The sequence below is a fragment of the Cnephaeus nilssonii genome, assembly GCF_951640355.1.
Source record: "Cnephaeus nilssonii genome assembly, chromosome: 7".
NCBI lineage: Eukaryota > Metazoa > Chordata > Mammalia > Chiroptera > Vespertilionidae > Cnephaeus > Cnephaeus nilssonii.
In genome coordinates this window covers 71459587-71482188 of record NC_137078.1, presented here as the reverse complement: position 1 = coordinate 71482188, position 22602 = coordinate 71459587, and the positions used below count along the sequence as shown (strand labels likewise).

General features: G+C 52.0%; 1 protein-coding gene across 4 annotated transcripts in view; it reads left to right on the top strand.

Moving 5' to 3' along the window:
* GLIS1 (GLIS family zinc finger 1) overlaps positions 1-22602 on the top strand; it is a 218912-nt gene that overhangs the window by 31142 nt on the left and 165168 nt on the right. The window contains exon 1 of one of the 4 annotated variants that reach the window (XM_079778052.1): positions 4928-5040. The exons of 2 other annotated variants lie outside the window; for them this stretch is intronic. The gene's annotated coding sequence lies outside the window, so the exon portion shown is untranslated. Of the gene's footprint in view, positions 1-4927; positions 5041-21882; positions 21919-22602 lie in introns of those variants that run through there. One more of the 4 variants, XM_079778051.1, reaches the window with a different exon arrangement.

Below are 22602 nucleotides of genomic sequence, written 5' to 3'. Positions count from 1 at the left end.
ACTCCTCAGACATCCTTATCCTCTTTCCCTGCCTCTGTTTCAGGGCCTTCTAAACAGCCTGGGAGAGTAAGTACCAGGGAAGAAAGGGACTTAAAGGAAGAGGGAGGGCTTTTATCATACCCTCCTCTCCTGCATCCTCCATATGAGGAAGATGGGGGGGGGGGGAAATGCCTCCTCCTCTTTTAAAAACAAGCTTCTTGGGCTCGCTGAGTCTTTTTCAGTGTGGAGAGAGCCCGCTTTTGGTCCAGTTAGGCATGCTTTGTGATTTAACAGGTGCTGCAGGGGCAGACGCTTTTGTTGAGGGCTCTGCGTGCACTCACACTATGCAAACGGGACCAGCTCCAGCCTCCCTATTAATTACGAACATTTAGAAATGTTCCCGACTATACCCAGCGTTCCTGCTCGTGAAACTCCCCAGGTCAGAGGCCACACATGTTTTGATTTTCTTATTTGAGGTATTATGTGTTCAAGGTAGATTTATGCTACAACCTTTGTTTATTGACTTGTACTTTTCCCTGTGAACCTAATGGAACATGACAGACGATATTTACAAGGCACGTGTTTCCGATTAAATCATGTGAGACATTAAAGCCCGATAAATGAAAGGCCCTTTGAAAGGCCAGGTTCAGAGAGAAGGAGGCAGCCCCTCGTGGGGCCTTGATGGTGGAGCTGCCCCACGCTGGCTGCAGAAATGCGGACGGTGGCAGGCCATCCCTTTGCTTGCATGGGACCCCACTGGTCACTGGACCGAGGCTGCAGAGAAGTCTGAAAAGATGGACATTGAAGAGAAAGCCCTTCTCACTCTCAAATGCCTGGGGAAGAGACAAGGGAAAAAATGCTCCTTTTTATTTATTATTTTATTTAAAAAATATATTTTATTGATTTTTTACAGAGAGGAAGGGAGAGGGATAGAGAGTTAGAAACATTGATGAGAGAGAAACATCAATCAGCTGCCTCCTGCACACCTCCTACTGGGGATGTGCCCGCAACCAAGGTACATGCCTTTGATCGGAATCGAACCTGGGACCCTTCAGTCCGCAGGCCGACATTCTATCCACTGAGCCAAACCGGTTAGGGTAAAATGCTTCTTGTTAGAGCACCTACTGTGTGCCAGGCTCTGTCACCTAAGTGTTTTTCTAAAGAGTCTAGCTGAACTTCTCAACAACCTGAGGTTGTTACCTTCTTGAAGGGGAGTCAGAGTGGCATGGGGTTAGGAACGTTGATTCAGTCCGCAGGGAGACTCTCAGGTCCTGACTGGCTCTGCCATTCACTGTCTGTGACTCTGGGCAAGTGACTTAACCTCACTAAGTCTTGGTTCCTTCACCTGTAAAATAGAGACAATGCTAACATCTTTTATTACCCGTGCTCCATAGTACATTAGCCAGCGTTCTAGTCCTTATGAAACGGAGGCACAGAGAGGCGGAGTAACTTGCCTGTAGTGGGTTACGTCCAGAACCTAGGTCTTGAGCTTCCAAATCCTTTCCTGATGCTGCTCGGTCTGCCCTGGTGGGGCTGTGCTGGCCAGCAGATGGCCAGTGAGGGCGACCTGCTGACTCCTGCACCAGGATGTGGGGTATTCCCTAGGCCTTCCTCAGACTCCCTAGGAGCATTAATGGGAAAGCTCGGTAGGCAGGATTAGCCTAATCGGGAGTCTTTCCATGGAGGTCAATTAAAGGATTTGGGAAAATATAAAAAGTGGAAACAGCTTGGGATGGAAGGCTTCCCCCATCCTCCCTCCCTCCTTCTCTCCATCCTCCTCCCTCTCCTTCCCTACATTTGCCCTCCCCCTCCCCCCCACCTCGTTGTCTCAGAAGGGGCCTGGGTGTGCTGTTGACCCATGGGACTGAGCATAGCAGAAGACCCCCTTTCTTTCCTTTTTCTGGACACCTGGTGGCAGGTGACCTGAGAACTAATGAGAACAAATCGGATTATTTTTTTATGTTTAAAATTTCTCTTTAGGACCTCTAACTAGCTTAGCAGCATTAGAGGAGCAGAGACGGACAAAGGAGAGCAGGAAAGAGGCCTCTCCCTCCACCTCCCTGAATGGAAAAGCTTGCTTTTGGACACATTGGCTTCCTCTGTGTGTAAGAGCCTTTACTGACCATCAGCGGCCATTTCCCTGGAGATGGACATCTGATTTTCATCGGGTGGCAGGGGGAAGGCAGATTCTGTGAGGTAACGGGGAACTGGCTTTGGAGTCAGCCAGCTTGGCCTCACCCCTCGGCTCTGCCACTTGCCAGCTGGTACCTTGGGCAGGTAGCTCTTCTTCTGGGCCTTGGTGTCCTCGTGTGATAAAGTAGTGCCATGGGAGTCAGAAGCTGTCGCAGATGTGAAGGTTCTGGACTGGGACCCATATGAGCTAGGATCTGCCAGATTTTCCCAGGAGGCAGCACAGGGCCTAAGAAAGCCCTAAGAACCAAAAGGCCTCCTTCATTCATTGCCTGGTGTCCCCTTAGGTGCCTGTTGGGAGTGGGTGTGAGTTCATGTCCCCCTGCTTATGTCCTCTCCCCTGGCCTCCCTTTACTCATCTGTAAAGTGGGGAAGAGAACCCCTTCTCTGCCTCCCTGGAGGTGGTGCATGTGAAAGCACCTGGGAGGCTGCAGGCCATGCACATCCAGTGATGGTAGCAGTGAGCACGCTGCTGTGGAAGGTTACAGAGCGCATCGCCTCCTTGACCCTCAGCACTCCTCTGGGGTGGCTGTCAGCTTTCTCACTATGAGGCAGTGCTGGAGGGGAGGTGACTTGCTCAAGATTTGGGGGCTACTAGGTCCCACAGAGCCAGGATTTAAACTGGAGTCTGTCCCACTGCAGGTCAGACCTGCTCTGCCCCTGCCCTGATGCCCCACTGTCCGAAAAACCCTAGATTCCTGGCGTCAGAATGGCTCATGAAGCAGGAGGCTCCTCTAGCTCTCTCTGTCTTCAGTGAACTCTCCCCGTCCCCCTCCCTCTCTTTCCCCTTCCTTTCCCCTCCCTGCTTTTCGCTACCGTTTCTCTACTCACTTGGGCTTAGGGTGGTGTGGATGAGTGGTACAAGATGGGGTGTCCACTGAATTAAAAACTCTGTGAATGAACAAGTGAATGGCCCTACCACTAACTCTGTGTGTTCTTGAGCAAGTTAGTTACTTTCCCTCTCTGTGCCCTGATTTCTCCATCAATAAGTCAGGATTGATAATACCTGCTTCATCCCTGCCACAAATGAGTTACAAGGGATTAAAAAGGATAGTGAACAGGTGGGACCCAGTTAAAAGTGCTGTCAGGTGGGGTGCTTTTAGGAGCAACGTGGTCCTGGGAGAAGGCCCTGTGTTCTGCAGCCTCAGCTGTGAGCAAACGTCTCTTCCAGTGGAGCGAGGCTTTTTAAAGGCCACATATAGTCTTAAAAGCACAAGTGGGACTGAGGGAGAGGGTTTGTTTCTTTAGTAGGTAACACTGATTCTCAGAACAAGCTAAACAAATCCCCCCTTATTGGAGAATGTTGCTTGGGGCTAGGCTTGATTAAAATCGGAAAATCTAAGAGGCTTAAATGTGTGCGGTTTGGGTTGTGGAGGGATCTGGAGTGCTTTGCCCTGCTCTACGTCTCCCGGGCCGTAGTTATAGAATTGTGAGACCACAGAGGGTCTGTGGCAGTGAATGGCCCATCCAGCACCTCCTGTGACCAGTGTGGAGCTGGAAAGCCTTCCATTCTCGGGCAGGCGGGGTCCAGCGCCCCTCCCCAGGCTCCAACAGCCTTGGGTTGGGAGGTTTGTGTTAAGAGCTGCGTGGGGATCAGTTTGCTGCTTGGACCCTGGGACAAAGGCTGTCCTGTTACTCTCAGAGACCCTCAGCCCCGTGCCCATCTACTCAGGGGATGGAAGACTCATGCTTTTCAGCAGCTCTGGATGCCGGGGCCAGGCCAGGTACCCTGTGTAGGTATCTCCTGTATATCTCTCTGTCTTGTTCCCTCCTCTGTAACATGGGGATAAGGACAGTGCCTGCTTCCAAGGGCAGTGGTGGGAGTAAAGGGAAAGAAATGCCTAGAAAGAGCCTGGAGCAGGGCCAGGCCTAGGGTAATGCACAGTGAACATCAGCTCCCATGAGGACCCTGCCAGCAAGGGATGGGATTACACTTACCTTGAATGTGACTGGGGCTTACAGGTCAAGTCACTTGCTGGCGTTGGTGAGTGGCAGAGCAGGGGCTCGAGTCTGGGTCCAGCTGATTTGGAAGCCAGAAGTCTGTTAAAAGACAAGAGCCCCGATGCCACGCTACCCTTAGGCAGCAGGAGCACCCCCACAAGGGGACAAGCTGTAGTGGTCTCCAAGGCCACTTCCTCCCATCAGCCCTGTGGACAGGCCGGGCTTCTGAGGACAGGGTCCGGAGGTTGTGGGAGGGTTTAGCAGACTGGCCAGGGGTGGCTCTTGGCTTAGGATTTTATGGCCATGCAGAGAACGTGGCGAGAATCTTCTGTGGCTGACTCCCAGGGCAGACGGTCCCTTGCTGGCACAATTGTTCCTCATTAATTGGGCTGGGTTGAGTTTTGGGGCAGACTGCCTAGTGGCAGTCACCCCTAAGCTGGAGAACAGCCCCACCTTGCACCCTTGCTACCTAGGATTGCCAGCAGGGGTGCCCTGGGCCTGAGCGGTGAGTGTGACTCTGGCCCACAGCTGGGTGGCTCAGGGTCAGCCATCTCTCTCCCCTGTTCCTACCCCAGCCAGGAAGCCCTGCTACCCCAGGCCACAGATCTGTGCATCCCCACTTTTGGGCAAGGGGACAGATGCAAGGGGGAGGCCCCCTTCATGGGAGCTGATGTTCACTGTACACTCATTCCACCCCTGGCACTCTCAGCTCTTCGTTTCTATTAACTCACTTAACCCTATGAAGTGGTACTATTATTATCCCCATTTTACAGGCCAGGAAAGAGCCTTGGCATCCTCCTGGAGGGGCCGCCTGGCTGTGGACGAGCACTGACCTTGGAGCCAGGACTGGACTTCAGCCCCAGCCCCAGCCCCATCTGGACCCTGTACTGCCCAACTGCCCCTGATGGAAAGCGTGGAAAGGAATTTGAGGTAGAAGTCACTTACGTGAGCAAATGCAGGGAGGGAGAAATGTGTGAAGCCCGCCTGCCTGCCTCCCATAAACATTTATTAAATGCTTACTGTTTGCTGGGCATTGTGCTAGGGGTGGGGCACCGGGCTGATCGTGGAGGAAGCTGGGATTTCTGACAGCAGTATAGTAGCTAATGGTCGTACAGTCTTTAGTTTTCAAACAAAGTGTGTTCCCAGCATTCTCTTTTTTGACTCAGGCAGCAGATTCTGATGGTTAAGAGCCAGGATTTGGAACCAGACTCCATGCTTTGAACCCTAATTCCCCCACTTACCAGCTTGGGGCAATCACTTCTTTCTGTGCCTCAGTTTCTGCACTCATAAAATGGGGATAATAACAGGGCTTAGAACAGTGCCCGACACATGACGAGTGCTCTCAGTAAGTGTTCCTTTTGACAGGAGAGGAGGGTGTGGGACAGAAGGGGCAGAGGTAGAGCCGACTGTAAGCTTCATAGACTTCAAATCCCAAAGTTCCTCTTCTTCATTTTTTTCTGTGTTCTTTCTTTCTTTATTTTTAAAATTAAATTTATTGAGGTGACATTGGTCAGCATGATCATACAGGTTTCAGGTATGGGTTTCTATGTTACAAGATCTGTATATTGTACCGTGTGTCTACCACCCAAAGTGAAGTCTTCTCCCATACCATATATTAGGACCCCTTCTCACTCCACCCCCTTTCCTCTCACAATCACCACACTGCTGTTTATGTTCACGAATTTCAGTTTTATATCCCACGTATGAGTGAAATCAGATGGGTCTTAGCTTTTCTCTGATTGACTTATTTCACTTCGCATAATGTTCCCAAGGCGCATCCATGTTGTTGCAAATGCCAGTATTTCATCCTTTCTTATGGCTGAGTAGTATTCCATTGTGTATATGTACCACATCTTCCTTCTCCAGTCCTTCATTGCAGGTACCAAAGTTCTTCTCTATGGGAGAAGAAGACTATCCCAGTCAGGAGTTCAAAACCCTGCCAAAACCACAGTGAGGTGCCACAGCACACCCCCTAGGATGGCAACAATAAAAAAGACAGACAATAACAAGTGTCAGTGAGGATGTGGAGAAACTAGAATCCTCATATACTATTGGTGGGATGTAAAATGGTGCAGCTGCTATGGAAACAGTCTGGCAGTTCCTCAAAAGCTTAATCATGAAGTTACCGTATGACCCAGCAATTCCACTCCTAGGTTGATACCCAGGAGAATTGAAAACATACATCTATGCAAAACTTGTACATAAATGTTAATAGCAATACTATTCATCATAGCCCCAAAGTGGACACAACCCAAAATGTCCATCACTTGATGAATGGATAAACAAAAATATAGTTTATCTACACAATGGAATATCATTCAGTCATAAAAAGTAATGAAATACTGATATATGTTACAACATGGATGAACCTTAAAAATATTATGCTAAGTGAAAGAAGCCCAATACAGAAGGCCACCTATTGCACGATTCCATTTGTATGAAATGCCCAGAATAGGCAACTCTGTAGAGAGAGGAAGTAGGTTAGTGGTTGCCAGGGGCTGGGGGGAGGGGGAAAAAGAGGATGATTGCTAGTAGATATGGTGTTTATTTTGGGGCTGATGAAAATGCTCTGTAATGCCCTGGCTAGGTAGCTCAGTTGGTTCGAGTGTCATCCTGATGTGCCAAGGTTGTGGGTTTGATCTCTGGTCAGGGCACATACAAGAAGCAACCAATGAGTGAATGAATGAATGACTGGACCAACAAATCAATGTCTCTCTTTCTCTCTCTCTCAAATCAATAAATAAAATGTAAAAAAAGAAAAGAAAGTGTTCTGTAATTAGGTAGTGGCAATGAGTGTAGAGCTCTGAGAATATACTAACAACCACTAAATAGTACACTTTAAAAGGGTGATTCTTATGGTATAGGAATTATGTGTTAATTTAAAAAATTAAGGAAAATGAAAGCCCTGCAAAGCCAAGCCTTTGCACATGAGCTTCTCTGTCCTGTTCCTCTGAGACAGGCTGTCTGGAGGCCAAGAATTAACGCTTCAAAGGCGACATCTCAGGGAGAAACCTGGAGCTTTGCAGCTGCTGAGCCTTGCATTCTTCCATTCCCGCTCCTTCCCCTGGGTTTCAGTTTTCTTACCTGAAAATGTGGTGTAGGACTGTTGTGAGGGGGAATGAGGGCAGGCAGGGGTCTGGGATGGGTATCCAGAACAGAAGCATCTGACTTCTCCATTATGCATTAGTTCCTCCAAGCTGAGAGCCTTGCACACTGTAGGTGTTCCAGAATGTTTGGGGTCGTGGGGCCCAGGGCTGGCTGAATGTGTAGCTGGGTTCTGCCATTACCTGGCAGAGGCAGCCCAGCTCAGAGTCCTGGCGATAAGTCAGGGGGCCTGGATTTGAACCCCAGCTCTTCTCCTTCTAGCTGAGTGACCTTTGCAGATCACTCAACCTCTCTGTGCTTCGTGTCATCTTTAGTAGACACAGGTTGTGATGGGCATGCTATGGACTGAATTGTCTCCTCCTGCCCCATTCATATGTCGAAGCCCTATCCTCAGTGTGCTGGTATTTGGTTGGAGATGGGGCCCTTGGGACATAATTAGGTTTAGATGGGGTCATGAGTGTGGGTCCCTCATAATGAAATTAGTGCCCCTATAAGAAGAGACACCAGAGAGATCTTTCTCTTCCTCTCTCTCTCTCTCTCTCTCTCTCTCTCTCTCTCTCTCTCTCTCCTGCCTCTCTCTCCTCCCTCCCCCCCCTCTCTCTCTGTCATATGGGGACACATTGAGAAGGCAGCCATCTACAAACCAGGAAGAGAGCCCTCACCAGAAACTGACCAGGTGTCACCCTGATCTCAGTTTTCCAGCCTCCAGAACTGTGAGAAATAAATGTCTGTTGTTTAAGACCCTCAGTCTATGGCAGTTTGTCGTGGCAGCCCAAGCTGACTAAGACAAGGTATTAAAAACAATAATGGATGTACAGCTTGCAGTGAAGTGCTTGGCATGGGGTAAGCACACCTGCTATTACTAGTAGGTGGCTCCTTTTATGACTGTGATGGTCATTAGTGGTTGTAGGACCTTGGGCGAGTCACTTCACTCTCTGAGCTGTTTTCCTCCTCCGTAGAATGAGATTGCGATGCCGCACACAATGGGCTGTGCCAAGGGTCAGATGAGATAATCTAGGTCGAGGGGCTTGTGAACTGAAGTGGCGTGCCTGTAGAAGAGACTGGGTGTTTATGGAATGGGAGTGATGGGTAAGCCCTGCAGGGAAATGTGGATGAAGTGTGTGTGAACAGCGACGAGCTGATGACAGCAGGTGCGGAGGGCACTCCTGGCTGGGAAGCTTTCCACGTGGCCTTTTCAAGAAGTTACCGGCGGCAGCATCTGTCTGCCTGTACCCAAGTGGCAACTGCCTCACAGAGGTCCCTGGGCTTGACCCCAGGGGCTGGTGTTCTGGGCTCACAAGTGTCTCATCACTGAATGAAGCCAGGAGGAGGGGAAGAGGAAGCTGGGCCAGTGCCCACAGGCAGCCGTGTGTGCTCAGAGGTGGGAGGGGGAGGACAGCCCGCAGGCAGCTCATGACCTTGCCTTTTGGTGATGTCGGACCCTAAGTAAGGGAGAACCTTGGGTAACAGAGAAACCTCACTGGCTCTGGCCAATAGCGGCCCTTGGGGAGATGAGGAGACCTAGAAGCACGAGTCCAGTTGGCTCCTGTCCCTGCTCCGTGACATCAGGACTCGGAAGTCTCCAATGGAAAATCACTGTCTGGAACTCCTTCCGAGTCACCCTCTGGTGCGTGTCTCAAGGGACTGTTGCCTTTTGCATTTGTCTTCAGAGCTGTGGGCTGAGGTTGTCCTCCCCAGCCCAGACATCTCCCCCAGCTCACACATCCGTACCGGAATGGAGGGAGGGGCATGTTCCGGGAGAGTTTATGGGATTTTCTGGTCGGTCCTTTAATCGTGTCCTGTTTGTTTGCTGTCTGGTCTGGGGCGGTGGGGTGGGGAGTCCTTGGAATGTTGGCCTGAGTAGCACAGAGGCCTCTCTGGGACAGAGGAGGACAGACGTCAGAAAATGGACGTGGAGACAGGGAGGTTTTCAAATGGAAAGAGTAAGGGGTTTGGTTGCTAGAATAACTCTGGTCTGGCCCCATCCCATAGGCCTGTGTGTTTCAGAGAGGTGCATTGACTATTGTGGTTAGAATCACTGGGTTTTAGCCCAGCTCCACCTCTGATGGGCTCTGTGACCTCAGCAAGTTTCTTAACCTCTCTGTGCCTCCATTCCCTCATATGTGAAATAATAATAGTAGCACCTACCTCATAGGTTGTTGCTAGGACGAAGTGAGGCAATAACATGGAAAAGCAATTAGAACACAGGATCTGGCACAGAGTAAGTGCTAAACAATGTTAGCTGGGCTGTGCAAGAGGTGTGGACGAGGGTAGGTCCTCCCAGCAGAACTGTTCCTACTTCAGCTCCACTGACACTCAGCCCTTTGTACGGCCCAGCCCTCTTCTGGGAGTGGGCCCAGTCCTCTGAGCCTACCCCAGGAATGCTCACAGCCTGGGCAAGGGAGTTCTCGAGAACAGACAGTGGCTGCCCAGAGGAGGGGCAATAAAAAAGGCAATACTGGGCTGTGTTTTGAAGGATGAATAGGAGTTCCTTAGGCAGAGTGGTGGGGAGCAATGGCATGTGTAAGGCGAGTAGAGTAGGAAGTGAAAGTGGAGAACGGGGTGACAAGGCTGGTGACCTTCTCACAAGGGGCCTTGCATGTCAAGCTAAGGAAATCTGATCTCTGCCCAGTAGACAGGGGGAACAAGTGTAAGGTTTTAGGCATTGTCTTTCCCTCCAGTTTCCTTACACATCCCACCATTGCGTCATTCTTGGCTTGTATGATGTGTGACTGTCTTCCCCATTACCTGGTTAGTGTCCAGAAGGTTTATGCCCTGCTTCCTCCCAGCTCTCTTTCGCAGTGTCGAGGGAAGCAGGCCTCAGGAGTTATTGAGTTCAATTATTAGTTGACCTAATTAACCTGGATCCACCTCCTGTAAAACCCTGGGCACCATGCTGGGCACAGTGGAGGGGCGCACGAAGGAGAATTGCGTGGCAATACCATGCCGAAGGTGTTCTGTTCCAGCCAAAGGTGGTTCTCCCAAGAGGCCACCACTCAAGGTCAGAAGGCTGTCACTCCCGAGACAGAGAGTTGTACGAGTGGAAGACCCGTTCCAGCTGGGGAAACTGGCCAGGCTGGTGGGGGAGGTGGGCCTTGGAGCATGGGTGGGAAGGGACTCCAGGCAGCACCATCAGCGTGGGCAAAGGCCCAGATGTGGGAAAGCAGAGGGCACACATGAGAAGCAGCAGTGAGTTCTGCTTGGCTGCAGGGAAGGGTACCGGAGGGAATGGAGAGAAATGAGGTTGGAGGGCCTGAGGCCCGGCCAGGAGGGGTGGGGAGCAGGGGAGTTTTGTTTGTTCCCGGCCAGCGTTTAGCGGTGCTGTTCTTTGGAGAAGGGGCATAGAGTGAATTTATCAGTCTTTAAGATGGGGGTGGGTCGTGGGTCCTGTGTTTGCAGAAAGGTGACTTATTATGAAGCCATTATAAAAATCCTCAGAGATTTCTGCCTTAATGAAGGAGGCAATTTTTCTCCCATGGATTCTTTAAAACTTGGGTTTCAAGTGGGGAATAGCGACACATAATTTATTTCTCCTGGTGCTTGATCTGAGATCCCTTGGGAAAGAACAGGAAAGAATTAGTGAGCTCTATATTACAACTTAATTGCTTGAAGGAAAAATATTATTTTTTATTGTTAGCCATTAGCTGCTTCTAGTTTTATTAAACTCAACGCTCTGCCGCGCACAGCATTAGCCACTTGGAGCTCGCCAGCTCCCCGAGGGGAGGAAAACCCTCAGAATCGTCCCACCTTGTAAAGCAGGGTTACAAGGTGGGATCTGAGCGGCCCTGGGGACACTTGCATTTCAGACATCCTTGGACTTGACAATGGGTTCAGCTCCCACTATGTCCACCCTCCCCACCCCCCGCCCCAGGAAAGGACCCTGTACCTGGTCAAGCCCGAGTCTCTTCTAAGATGGGTGAAGTTGGCTGCATTGCTTAATCTCCTGTTTACAGATGGGGAGTTTTCATTTCTAGGGGTAGTGGCTAGGGCTAAATGAGACACCGCAAGTAAACCATGTAGCCTGGTATTCAGTAGGTGCTTGATAAATGCCAGTTAATGGGTTCCATTGCCTTCCTTTGCTCTGGCTCCAGGCTCCAAACTCTTGCCTATTGAGACCCTGCTCAAAGGGCCGGCCCCAGCCCCTGCCTGTGCAACCAGGTGAAGGGGAGAGGCCCCGCTCAGCCTGACCCCTCTCAGTGCTGGGCAGCTTACTCCCTGATGCCGGCTCCGTGTCTGCCATGTGTTGGCACTGAGAGTCTCGTGACTTAGGCCCCTGCCCTCAGGGAGCTCCCAGAGGGAGGAATGAAGGCAGATGAGTGAAATGCGATGGTGAGGAGCAGGCAGGGTGGGCACCTTATCCGCCTGGGGGACTGGGAAAGGCTTCCTATGCAGGGGCTGGGAGAGTTCTGGGGGTTTAGGAGGAATGAGCTCACTGGGGAAGATCGCCTTTATTCGCTGGTCCCAGAGCCCTGTGGCCACCTTCTGCTGGCTGGAAGGTCTCAGCTCCCCCAGCCCTGCAGGGACTCTTCTGGGACCTCCACTGCCTCTTGTACTCCACCCCTTACTTCACCTACAGCTCGTCTTTTGCACACATCTTTCACCAGGACCTTGGAGGCTTATCACCCCCTTTTACAGGCGGGTGGTCACCTAGCTGGGATCCAGGCTGATGTCCAGCAGAGAGCAGTGGACCCTGCTGCTGTGGACCACGTGGAGAGCTTGTTAAACAGATGTGGGCCTACAGTGGTTGTCCTGTGTTCATTGACTCACCTTCCCTGACTTATTAGGAACCATTTGCCATCTGGCTCTGGTCCCTTGCGTTGATCAGGGGAGGTAGTGAGCCAACCTTTTCTTTGTCAGCCCTGTACCGAGGCTGCCCTCTCCCGCTCCCTGCCCTGATGAGTTTGGCCGCCCTCTGCATCAGTGCTGTTGCCTGCACAACATTGCATGCTTATTGAGGGACCCTGTGACCAGGATTTTTGGAGCTAGCCTCAATTTACTATGATTATAAGAATTTAGCATCCATTGTTCAACACTTAATGGTGTGTGCAGGGCTGTGCCGAGAGCCTTGTGTACCTTGTCTACAGTAAACTTCTTTTACCTCCAGTCCAGGCTCTGAGCCCTGGAGTGAGTGGCCCAAGGCCACACAGCCATTAAGAGGTAGATCCAGGGGCAGCATCTGTCCAGCCTGGGCTTTCTTCCTGAGTGGCACTCCTGCCTCATGGGTCTCCCCTCAGCATGATCTTAATTAATGGGCTGGCCCCCGTTTGGAGCCCCGAAAATCAGGTTAGTGGGGCTCTCTTGGAATAGTAGGGCCCAGCCCAGGGAGAAGAGAAGGCAGAGAGGGTCCAGACCATGGGCAGCCGGCTTGCAGAGGGGGAATGTGGAGTCCTAAGCTTGGACCTGAGTCTGTGGGGTGTGTGCGGGGGTGGGAAGAGAACAACCATGCTCTGTGCACCTACTGTGTGCCATGTGCATGCATGTCATCTCTCCTCATCACCCCTTCCCCCAGCACCCAGCTACACTTAACTGTGAAAGTACCACACGCCGTCCATGCCCATGCTTCCCTCCAAACTCTTGTCTCTGCCTAGAGTGTCCTCACACCCTTCTTTATTTGGCTAACTCCTGTGGATCACTTAAGACACTTTTCAAGGCCAACCCTAGAAGACCTGCCTTGACCCCAAAGGCCCCTGAGCATCCCTCTGCACAGCACCGAACTCCCATCTGTGTGGTGATCACCTGCTCACTGTTCGTCTCTCCCACCAGGCAGCAGATCTTGGGGTACAGGACTGGGTTGTTATTCCTCTGTGTCCCTAGTGCCTCCCACCAGGCCTGGCACGCTCAGGGAAAGCTTTTCCAATTTGATTAGTAATGATAGTAATGTTTGAACCGTATTGTCCCTCTCTTTTTTTAAATTACTTTATTGATTAAGGTATCACATATTTGTCCTCATCCCCCCCATTCCCATCCCAACCCCTCCCCACACATGCCCCCACGTCCCTGTTGTCCGTGATCACTGGTTAGACTCATATGCAAGCACACAAGTCCTTTGGTTGATCTATCTCCCTTATCCCCACCCTCCCCTACCTTCCCTCTGAGGTGTGACAGTCTGATCGATGCTGTTCTTGTTCATCAGTCTATGTTGTTCATCATTTCCCCTAGATGAGTGAGCTCATGTGATTCTAGAAATACACTTATAAGAACCGAAAATGAGACAAGCAATAATGGTTATGCTGAGAGGCAAATGAATCAGTCTATAGTGAGTTCCTTTCTGGGCCAACAGTTCTTTTGAGTCCCAATTTCTATGTCAAACAGTTCCTTATGTGTACATAACAGCAATGAACCGTATTGTCTCTTATCCAAAGCATGTCACATCCATTGTCACAATGAGCTGCACAGAGAGTTAGGTAAGATAGTGGTGATAAGTGAGGAAACTGAGGCTCAGGAAGCTGCCCGGCATGATGGTGGTAGAGCCTGGCCTTCAAGTCCAAGGCTTACTGTGTTTGCTGTCTTCCTACATCATCTGCACGATGCCACAGATAGCACCTGCCTATGGCGCCCACACCCTTGGCGACCTTGAGGCCAGGACTGCTTATAATCAGATGACTTTCCTCCCCATTGAGCTCATGCTGCTGAAGGAATGGAAATTTGGATCAGTGGGCGGGGGTGAAAGGCTGGGTTGTGGGGGCAGCTCTGGGTGTGGATGCTGGGGGTCCTGAATGGGGTGAACATATTAGAACCATACTTAGTGGTTTTGGGCTGTGGCCCTGGGGACCGCTGAAAACCATCCTGAGTGGTTGGCCAAATGCCTGCATCACGTATCTGGGTGTTCAGAAGATTTTGAATGGTCAGCAGCAGCAGGGAAAATGGGTCTGACTACTCTGGCCTATTGAAGGTAAGTTGGCCATGGTGGTGGCTCCAGAAACTGACTGCCCCCAGGGAGACCTGGGTTCAAGTCAGTAATGCCACTGACTTGACATGGGGTCATGCAAGTCACTTCCCTTCTCTGTGCCTCAGTTTTATCATCTGTAAAAGGGGGATAATAATAGTCTCCCAGGGGTTTAGCGAAGATGAAATCATCAAACAGTGCCTGTAACAAAACGAGTACCACGGCTATTTCCATCTCTATGAAATGGAGTTGGACCCTACTCTGCTTATCTCCCTGGGTTGATGGGAAGTCCAGATGCAGTAGTCTGCACACTATAAAGTGCTGTGCACGTGTCTTCTCTGAGAAAGAGGTGGGGTTGGAGGCAGAGAACAGAGCTTGGCTTTTGAGCTTGCTTCCTGAGGAGGATAGGCCCCCAGAAGCCAACCCAGGGCTCCTGACAAATGGGCCAGTCCAGCCAGCGAAGACTGATCATCTCCAGCCAGAGCACAGGCGAGCAGGGAGAGGGGGCCAGGAAGAGCTGTGGGGTTTTCTGAGGGTGGTCATGCTGGTCCAGAGAATCAGGCCTGCAGGGGGGAAGTCAGAGAACTAGGCCACCCCACCTTCGGCTTTCCTTCTCCCTGCTGGCCAGTGTGTGGTTCCAGCCCAGCAGGGAGAAGGAAAGCCAAAGGTGGGGGCGGGGCGGGGGGAGCTGCAGTTCTTTAACTTCTCAGCCCTATACCTCACCACAACCCTAGGGACAACAATAGCACCCACTTGGCAGGTTGTGATGAGAGTTACTATAACTTTGTGAGGTAATGTAAGTAGTGGAAGTGTTAGTATGTGTAAAGGACATAGTAAGTGCTCAATAACTGTTAGATGATATTTCTGTTGTGATTGTTACATTCTTCACATTATTACTCCATTCGTTCCCACACCTCCTGAGTACATTGGCGACCATTTGCTGTTTTATGGTTGTTGAATACTTTTGTCCTTTAGGCAGTGGGGAGCCATGGAGGGCTTTTGAGTAAGGGTATGGCATAGAGCAGGGCTGTGGGATGATTAATCTGGCAATGGGTGTCACCCTCATTAGGAGGTGTGGTTAGCTCAAAAAGGGATTTATTGTTCTATGGGATTTTAAAAAATGACTTTTCAATTATTTCTTTCTGTAGTTGGGGGCGGGGGAAGAGAGGTTGGATGAGAAGGAAAAGAAAGCTTATGTTAAGAAAAAAGGAGGCAGTTGGAGGGAGTAAGGTATTGAAGAGATAGGAACAGTGGGCTGCAGGCAGACCTGGGGTTTCCAGACAGTGTCCCCAGATCAGGTTGTGGGTATGGACATGCCCTCATCCCCCCTTCCATGTGGGACTTGGGAAAAGTCATGATGTAGATGATCTCTGTGTCTTCAGAGAGGCCAGCCCCCAGGGAGGGGCTGGTTTGATGGTGAACCTGGTAATGCTGGTGGGTGTGACCCTGGATTGGGGTGGGGGGAGAAGTGAGCTTGGGATTGACCATGAAAGGACGGGCCATTAGAGGAACTGTAAGCTTGGTAAGGTGGAGCTGTGCAGAGAGGAAGGACCCTTTTTTAGCAAGTCCGGAGCTCAGCCAGTGTATGGTTTGATGCTGGCTGAGAGACTACAGGGAGTGGCCAGTGAAAAGCTAGAGGGGAGACTGGGAGGTAAGGGGTGTGGAGGGCGAGGGGGGCAGAAAGCGGGGAGGGAGGGGAAGCTGGCGAAGCAGTGAAGTTCAGGGAGATACGGGGGGTGTGGGTGAGCAGGGCACTCAGCTCCTCCAGGTGTTGTGTGCATTTGGGACCCTGGGCCCAAGGGTCTTCCCAGGCTTCATTTGCAGTGATTCTGGCTCAAGGAGTCCTGGGTGGAGCCAGAAATCTGCATTTTAAACACGAGTCCATGGACAGAAGGCAAAGGAGCACACTGATTAAGGTCCTGACTCCTGTGGGGATGCAGCTGGTGCAGGGAGAGGGAGAGGACGGGCCCTATCGTGGGCAGAGGTGAGGGACCCTGGCCTGGGGGTGGGTTGTGGGGGTGAGTTTTTGGAGAGCTTTGTTTAGAAGCTGGTCATGATTGATGATAAAACTGAGGGCATATGGGGATCTATGAGCTGGGCGGGGACTGGACAGGGTCAGTCTCAGGAATCAGACTGAGGAGTCAGAACGAGGGGGTCCACAGCTAGGGAGACAAAGGACGGCAAGAGAAAGTCTGCTGACAATGTGGACGGTGAGGGTACAGTGGGTCCTGCCCAGAGAGAGAGGGTGAGGTCAGAGCAGGACCAGTAGCCTCCCTGAGCGCCTTACTCGGGGTTCCTTGACACCCTCGAAAATCTCCCAGCTGGTGACTGGTGAGGCCCAGAGCCTGGCTGGGATGAGCATGCTATGCTGTGAGGGGTTAGTGGTCCCAGCAGACCAGGGAGCTAGTATTACAGGTGGGGAGAGATGCCCAGACTCTCCATTCATCCACCCACTGTTTGCTCATCAAATATGAATTAAGGGACAGGCGCTGAATAGGCAGCTTCGCATGCTCCCTTCCTCTTTGAGAGGCAGTGTTGCCTGGTGGTTAAGAAAGAACGGGGCCTGGAGCCTGGGTTTACATCCCCCTGGTTCTTCAGCTGCCCGCTGGGCTGCTTGGCAAAGGTACTTAATCTTTGTGTTTCATCTGTGACCAGGGGGAATAATTCTACCGACCGGAAGGGGTTGTCATTAAATGTCTAATACAGCAAAGCGATTAGAATGGCACCTGGTTTTTATTCTTCTTGCTCCAGCCACACCCTTGGACAGTCCATGGCAGGCCCTGTCACCAGCGATGGCGCCTACTGACACCTTTCCCTCTGTCGGAATGCCCTTTCCCCCCATCTCTGCCTGTTAAGGCCCAACTCAAGCATGCCACCTTCTGCCTGTCATTTCCTTAGCGGTGAAAAGGGGATAATCATTCCTGCCCCACCTGCCTCACTGGTGACAAAGGGAAGGAGAGACAGTCTTGGCCCCCTGAGCAGCAGTGTGCATTGCAAGCTCCTCTGCAGTCTTGACTTATTTCATGGTGTCCGTTTCAAGACGTAGAGGTGGAGGCGGAGAGGCACTTGCTGTGTTAAGAGATCTGCCTGCATCCAGGGTCTAGCCAGTTAGCTCAGGCAGAGGACACTTGATGTTTGCTTCTGGTAGGAGACTCTGCCGTGTCTCCCCTGAGATTGGCTGAAGCTGTTCCAGCTGCATCTTACATCACAGACCTCCAGAGGTGATCAGCCCCTTCCCCATCATGGTGCTGATGGGGGGCTGGAGCTGGGTGTATGTGTGAAGTGACAGACAGCCCATCTCTGCCCGTGGCCCTGGAGATGCTGCACCGTGGCCCTGGAGGTGCTACACCGTGGTGCTGAGGGGTGAGGCTCACCTGCTTGATGCCTTCATTATAGCACGTGGTTCAGGCTCGCCGGACCAGCTGCTAATTGATTCCTGTTTTCTGCTCCTTTTGGCCAGTGCTGGATGCTGGGGACCCAGAGATAAGTAAAGTCCAGGCCTGTCTTGAGGAGCTCACAGCTGAAGGGTCAGGCAGCTGGGTATGAGATAATGACCACACACAGTGACTCAGGGTCAGGAGCCCCCAGGGAGCTTCATTCCCCACAAGGTGTGCTGCCTGCACAGCCAGGAACCTTCCTCCTGCCCTCCCTCTCCTGCCCATGTCTGTACCTCCAGGCTGGCCTGCCTCTGTGGGACACTCCCTCTGCCCCCTCCCCTTAGGGCAAGGACCAGGCCTGCCACACAAGGCCGCCTTGGCCATGTCTGTCTCCCGCTTAACTCCAGCCACACTGAACCGTGAGCTCTTTCCTCACAGCACTGTGCCTGCGCCTCTGCTATTCCCTCTGCCCAGGCTGCCCTTCCTTATGTTTGTGTTTAAGTATTTTCTACCTGCTTTTCAAAATTCAGCTCAGATGTCACCTCTGTGAAGCCTTTCCTGGGAATGCCTTCCCTCCAACGGGGCCTGTGGCCCCTCTGTGCTCCCAGCACCCCTCTCCTTTCTCTGTGTCTGATTCACGCTGTTGAGTGAATGATTAAATGAATGGGTGGACTGTAACTTTGAGCTGGTCTGTTAACCTCCCCCATCTCTCAAGGGTGGTGTCTATGGAGACAATCAAATACCCTGAGAGAAAGTGTTCATTATCCACAAAGTGCTATTAAAAGCAAAGGCAGTGCTACCATTTCTAAAATCACCATGATTGTGTTTTAGTGTCCCCCTTCCCCCAGTCATAGAGTCAGCCTCTGACCTGGGAGGATGTGGCTGGTGCCAGATCTGCCCTACTCCTGAGTCTTAGAAGACTCTGCCAGCAGGTGCCCCTCTAGAGTTCTCACAGTGCTCACCCAGTGAATTCTCCACCATTCAGTGAAACATTGTTAGAGTGGGAACATTTACTCATTTAGCGGATTTTTCTTTAGGGATTACTGTGGTACATGACACTTTATGGGTGCTGTGGGCCTGCCCTTGGGGAGCTCATGGTTTAGTGGGGAAAGCAGGTGTCAGACAAGGGAGGAAGCACATGTTGTGGAAGCTCAGGGAAGGAAGACCTCATTCCCAGCGAGGGCAAACCAAGGAAGACATCCTGGAGGAGGGGGCATTTGCCCTGGAGATTGAAGAATTGGAAGGGGGTTTTGGTGGTGGTGATGGGAGGGAGAGCAAAGAGGGCGGTGGGAAAGGCAGGCACAGGTGTGTGGAGGAGGGCAGGTGCCTGTTCACTTGCTTCAGCAGGAGCTTGCCCATCTGCCCAGGAAGGAAAGAGATCCTTCTCCCCTCCAACCCTCCTGCCATCCCACTTCCCCACCTCTTCCCTCTTCCCCACTTTCCCCTTGCTGAGTGCTCAGAGCACAAGCTGTAGGGACTAGTCAAAATATAGACTCAGACGGATTTTTCCTCTGTGAGCCCATGGTCACATTCCTGGGCACAGGAGGGGCTCGGTTTGTGGAGATGTTTGCAGAGAAAACAGCCTAATGAGAGTCTGATGAGGTGCTCACCATGAACCAGAGGTGGAGCAGGTACCGCCTGCCACACACACGGTGCAGGAAACACTGCTTACCAGGCAGTGGGGTCAGTCTGGCCTCCAGCGGGTGACCCTGGTCCTCAGCCTCAACAGTGGTCCTGGCGGCATGGGGGAGGCGGGGGGTCGCACACCCTGGAGGTTGGTCGGGCCGTGTGGCCACTGGTGGTCTAGTTTACCTTTGCGACTGTTTCCTGGCCTGTGACTGACGGATGCTACTGGCCTCCTGAGCTGGAGTGAGAGGTAGATGCAGGGAGGTGAGCCTGCACCTGGGAACCTTCACAGCATTATCCCTATCACCTGGTCACGTGGGGCTGCCGTGAGGGCCTGGGCTGATAATCCCCGTTAACTGGAACCCCCGCTGTCCAGAATTCCTGCCCCCTTGTCCTCAGTGTAGAGGAGCTGGCCAGGCGGCATAGCAGAGACTCCCGGAATGGGTGGCAGGAGGCAGGTCTCTGGTCCAGCGCTGTCACTTCTCAGCTGGGTGGACCCGCCATTTGTTGAGCAAATCTTACGAATTGAGGAAGAAAATAAACACACTCTCTAGCTGGGTGACCTTTAGGAAAGAAAGGGTAACAGGGATATAATAGTGTCTACCAAGAGGCATCATTATGAGGATTAAACTATACAAGGCCTGACACAAGAACTTAGTGCTTCAGATTTTGGTACAAGGAGGGTTGGGTGGTTTGACCAGGTGGTCGATGTGGCCTCAAAGTCTTGAAATTTCTGGGAGTAAATAAGTAGTAAAAGAACTCCATGGGAAGTCTTCAGGAGACCTTTACTTTCTTTGCTCCTGCCTGTTACCCCCCACCCAAGGGAGTGTCTGAGAGCCACGGGCGGGTGGCAGCTTGAAGGGTGTAGAAAGTGTGAGCTAGGATCTACTTCCCTCTCACGACTGCAGAAGAGGCGAGTGGCCCCCTCCTGAGTCCAGCTCTCTTGCCCGGCTCCCAGCTCCCAGCTCCCACCTCCCACTTCCCACTTCCCTTGGCTATCTATCTATCTATCTATCTATCATCTATCTATCTACCTACCTACCTACCTACCTATCTATCGCCATCCTGGAAAGATCTCTTAACTCAAGAAATGCTGGTTTCCAGCCCTGGCTATGCTTCTCAGTGGCTGTGTGACCTTGGCCAAATCACTTGGCCTCTCTGAGCCTGTATCCTCACAGGAAAAATCCTGGCAATGGAATAGCTCTCTGGAGTCTCCTACACACAGTGCTGGAATCCTTTGCTTATCAAAGCCAGGGAAGCAGTCAATGCTCTCAGGAAGTTCAGCTAGGTGACAGACACAGTGATCCTGTAGGGCATGGTCTGACCTCCCTAGCAGGTGGACAGGGTCCTTTATGATCTGGCCCCAGTAAGCATCCCGCTTCTTTCCTGCTTCTGTTTTGGTCACCCTGAACTTTTTTCACCCTCTGAACACACTATGTGCTCTTAAGCTTCTGTGCCTTTACATGGTTGCTCTTTTCTTGGCTGGAAAACTCCTGATTATCTCTCAACACCCTGCTCAGATGTTCCCTGTCTGAATCCTTCCAATCTCCTTTGAGTAGAGTCAGTTACCCTCGCCAGGTACCAGCATTCTTACCTTGTGCTCTAGTTTATCTTCTCCTCGCTCTGAGTTTCCCAAGGAGAGTGAGAGGGAGACAGTCGGCTTCGTCTGGGCCTCCGTGCCCAGCTCAGGGTCTGGCACAGACCTAGCAAGGCTCATTTTCCTAGGCTTGAGTTTTGCTCCATTTCCCGCCGGCTCTTCTTTTCCATGTTGTAGGGAGAAGGAAGTACTGTGGGTGAGAACAAAGCAGGGTCCTCTGTGGAGAGGCTGAGGAGCTGGTGGAAAGTGAAGTGTGGCTGAGCCAGGGGAGAACTGACCCACTAGTGTGCTGCTTCCAAAATGAGCTGCAAGGGAATTTCCATTTGTTCGTCTGTCTGTCCGTCCATCTGCCCATCACTTAGAACCCAGCTTCATGTCAAGCATTGCTCTAGTCCTCAAGTAAGCAGTGGCAAATCAGAGAGAGAGAGACCCTGCCCGAAGGGGCATGCAGTCTCATGGGAGAGATGGAGACAACAGTGACAGTGGGTGGGGTGACTGGAATGATGGAGGGAAACCCCAGGACTGGAGAGTTGAGAGGAACCAGCCCAGCAGCCTGGTGTGAGTGAGTCTGAGCTGGGCACGTGGACGATGGAGAGATGTGTGCTAGATGAATGGTCCGGACAGAGGAGGGGGCATGGTTCTGACAGAACCTGTAGATGAGAGTTGGCGTGTCCGTGGTGGGGTCGGGCGTGACAGGTCAGGCTGGAGGGGTCAGCAAGGAAGCAGTTCCTGTGGCCAGATGGTTGGGACAGAGGTGGCTGTGGTGGTGGCATCAGGGAGAGGAGGGTGGATCCGGGTCTGCTATTTGAGACTTGGCGACGGACTGGATGTGAAAGATGAGGGTGAGGGAGACAGTCACGGACAAGTGGGGAAGTGACAGTGGTTTCAGGAAATAACTCGTTGGAAGAGAGGAGAAAAACACAAAGGAACTCAGCAGGGACCTCTGTAACTCAGGGTAATTTTGGCTTTGGAGAACCAGCCCTGCTAATCAGATTGTAAAAATCAGGTACTGGGTTTTTTGCAGAGAATGAAGCAGATCAAAGCCAGGGTCGATTAGGCTCTGATTAAACATTGCCGAGGAGGGTCAGACTCATTACCCAGGAATGTACACAGGCCGGCAGCCCTGACGGGGGATAATAACAGATCGCACCCGGCAGCGCAGACACTACGGCGCTCTGGGGACGCGGTGCTCTGCGGCGGGGCGGCCACAAGGAATGGTATGTCCGCGGGCTCCGATGGGAATGGAGGTGGCAGGGGGCGTGTGAAGAAGCCTCGTCCTCTCTTTGTGGCCTCTGTTTCCTATCCGCAGCCCCTGTGGACAGGACTGCTCCCCCAAGCTGGGCGGTGGCTGAAGTCACCGTTTTCCACCTTTGCGTGCTCGCTCATGTCCTTCCTGCTGTGGTAAATGCCTCTCTCACCCTCTTCTATCTTCTGTCTCCCTCCAGGACACTGACTGCTCGCACCTCCTCCGGGTCCGGTGTCTCCTCTAAGTCCCCACAGACCCCATCACTGGGGTTGTTATGGTCTATTTCCATGTGTGTCCCCAGACCCTCTCCCAACTGTGAGTCCCTCGCTGGCGGTGTGCCTCTCCATGTCCTGTGTGTCCAGCTCAGGTCCAGACACAGAGCAAATGTCAGGCTGTGCTCACTGATCTGGGCAGAGCCACGCCTGAAGCCACACGCCTGGGAATTTCAAAGCTGGGTCGGGCTCTGCTTGCCGGCCCTGGGAGCAACACCAGACCGACCGAGAGGGGCTTGTGGGTGGGTACCAGGAGTGTGCTGGCAGGGTAAGCGGTCCCCAGGCATCTCACTCACCTGCTGCCCAGCTGAGAGAGGCCGTCTGCTCCACCAGGTGCAGTGCATAAAGGAGATTCATGGGGAGGGAAGAGGGGAATGAGTACC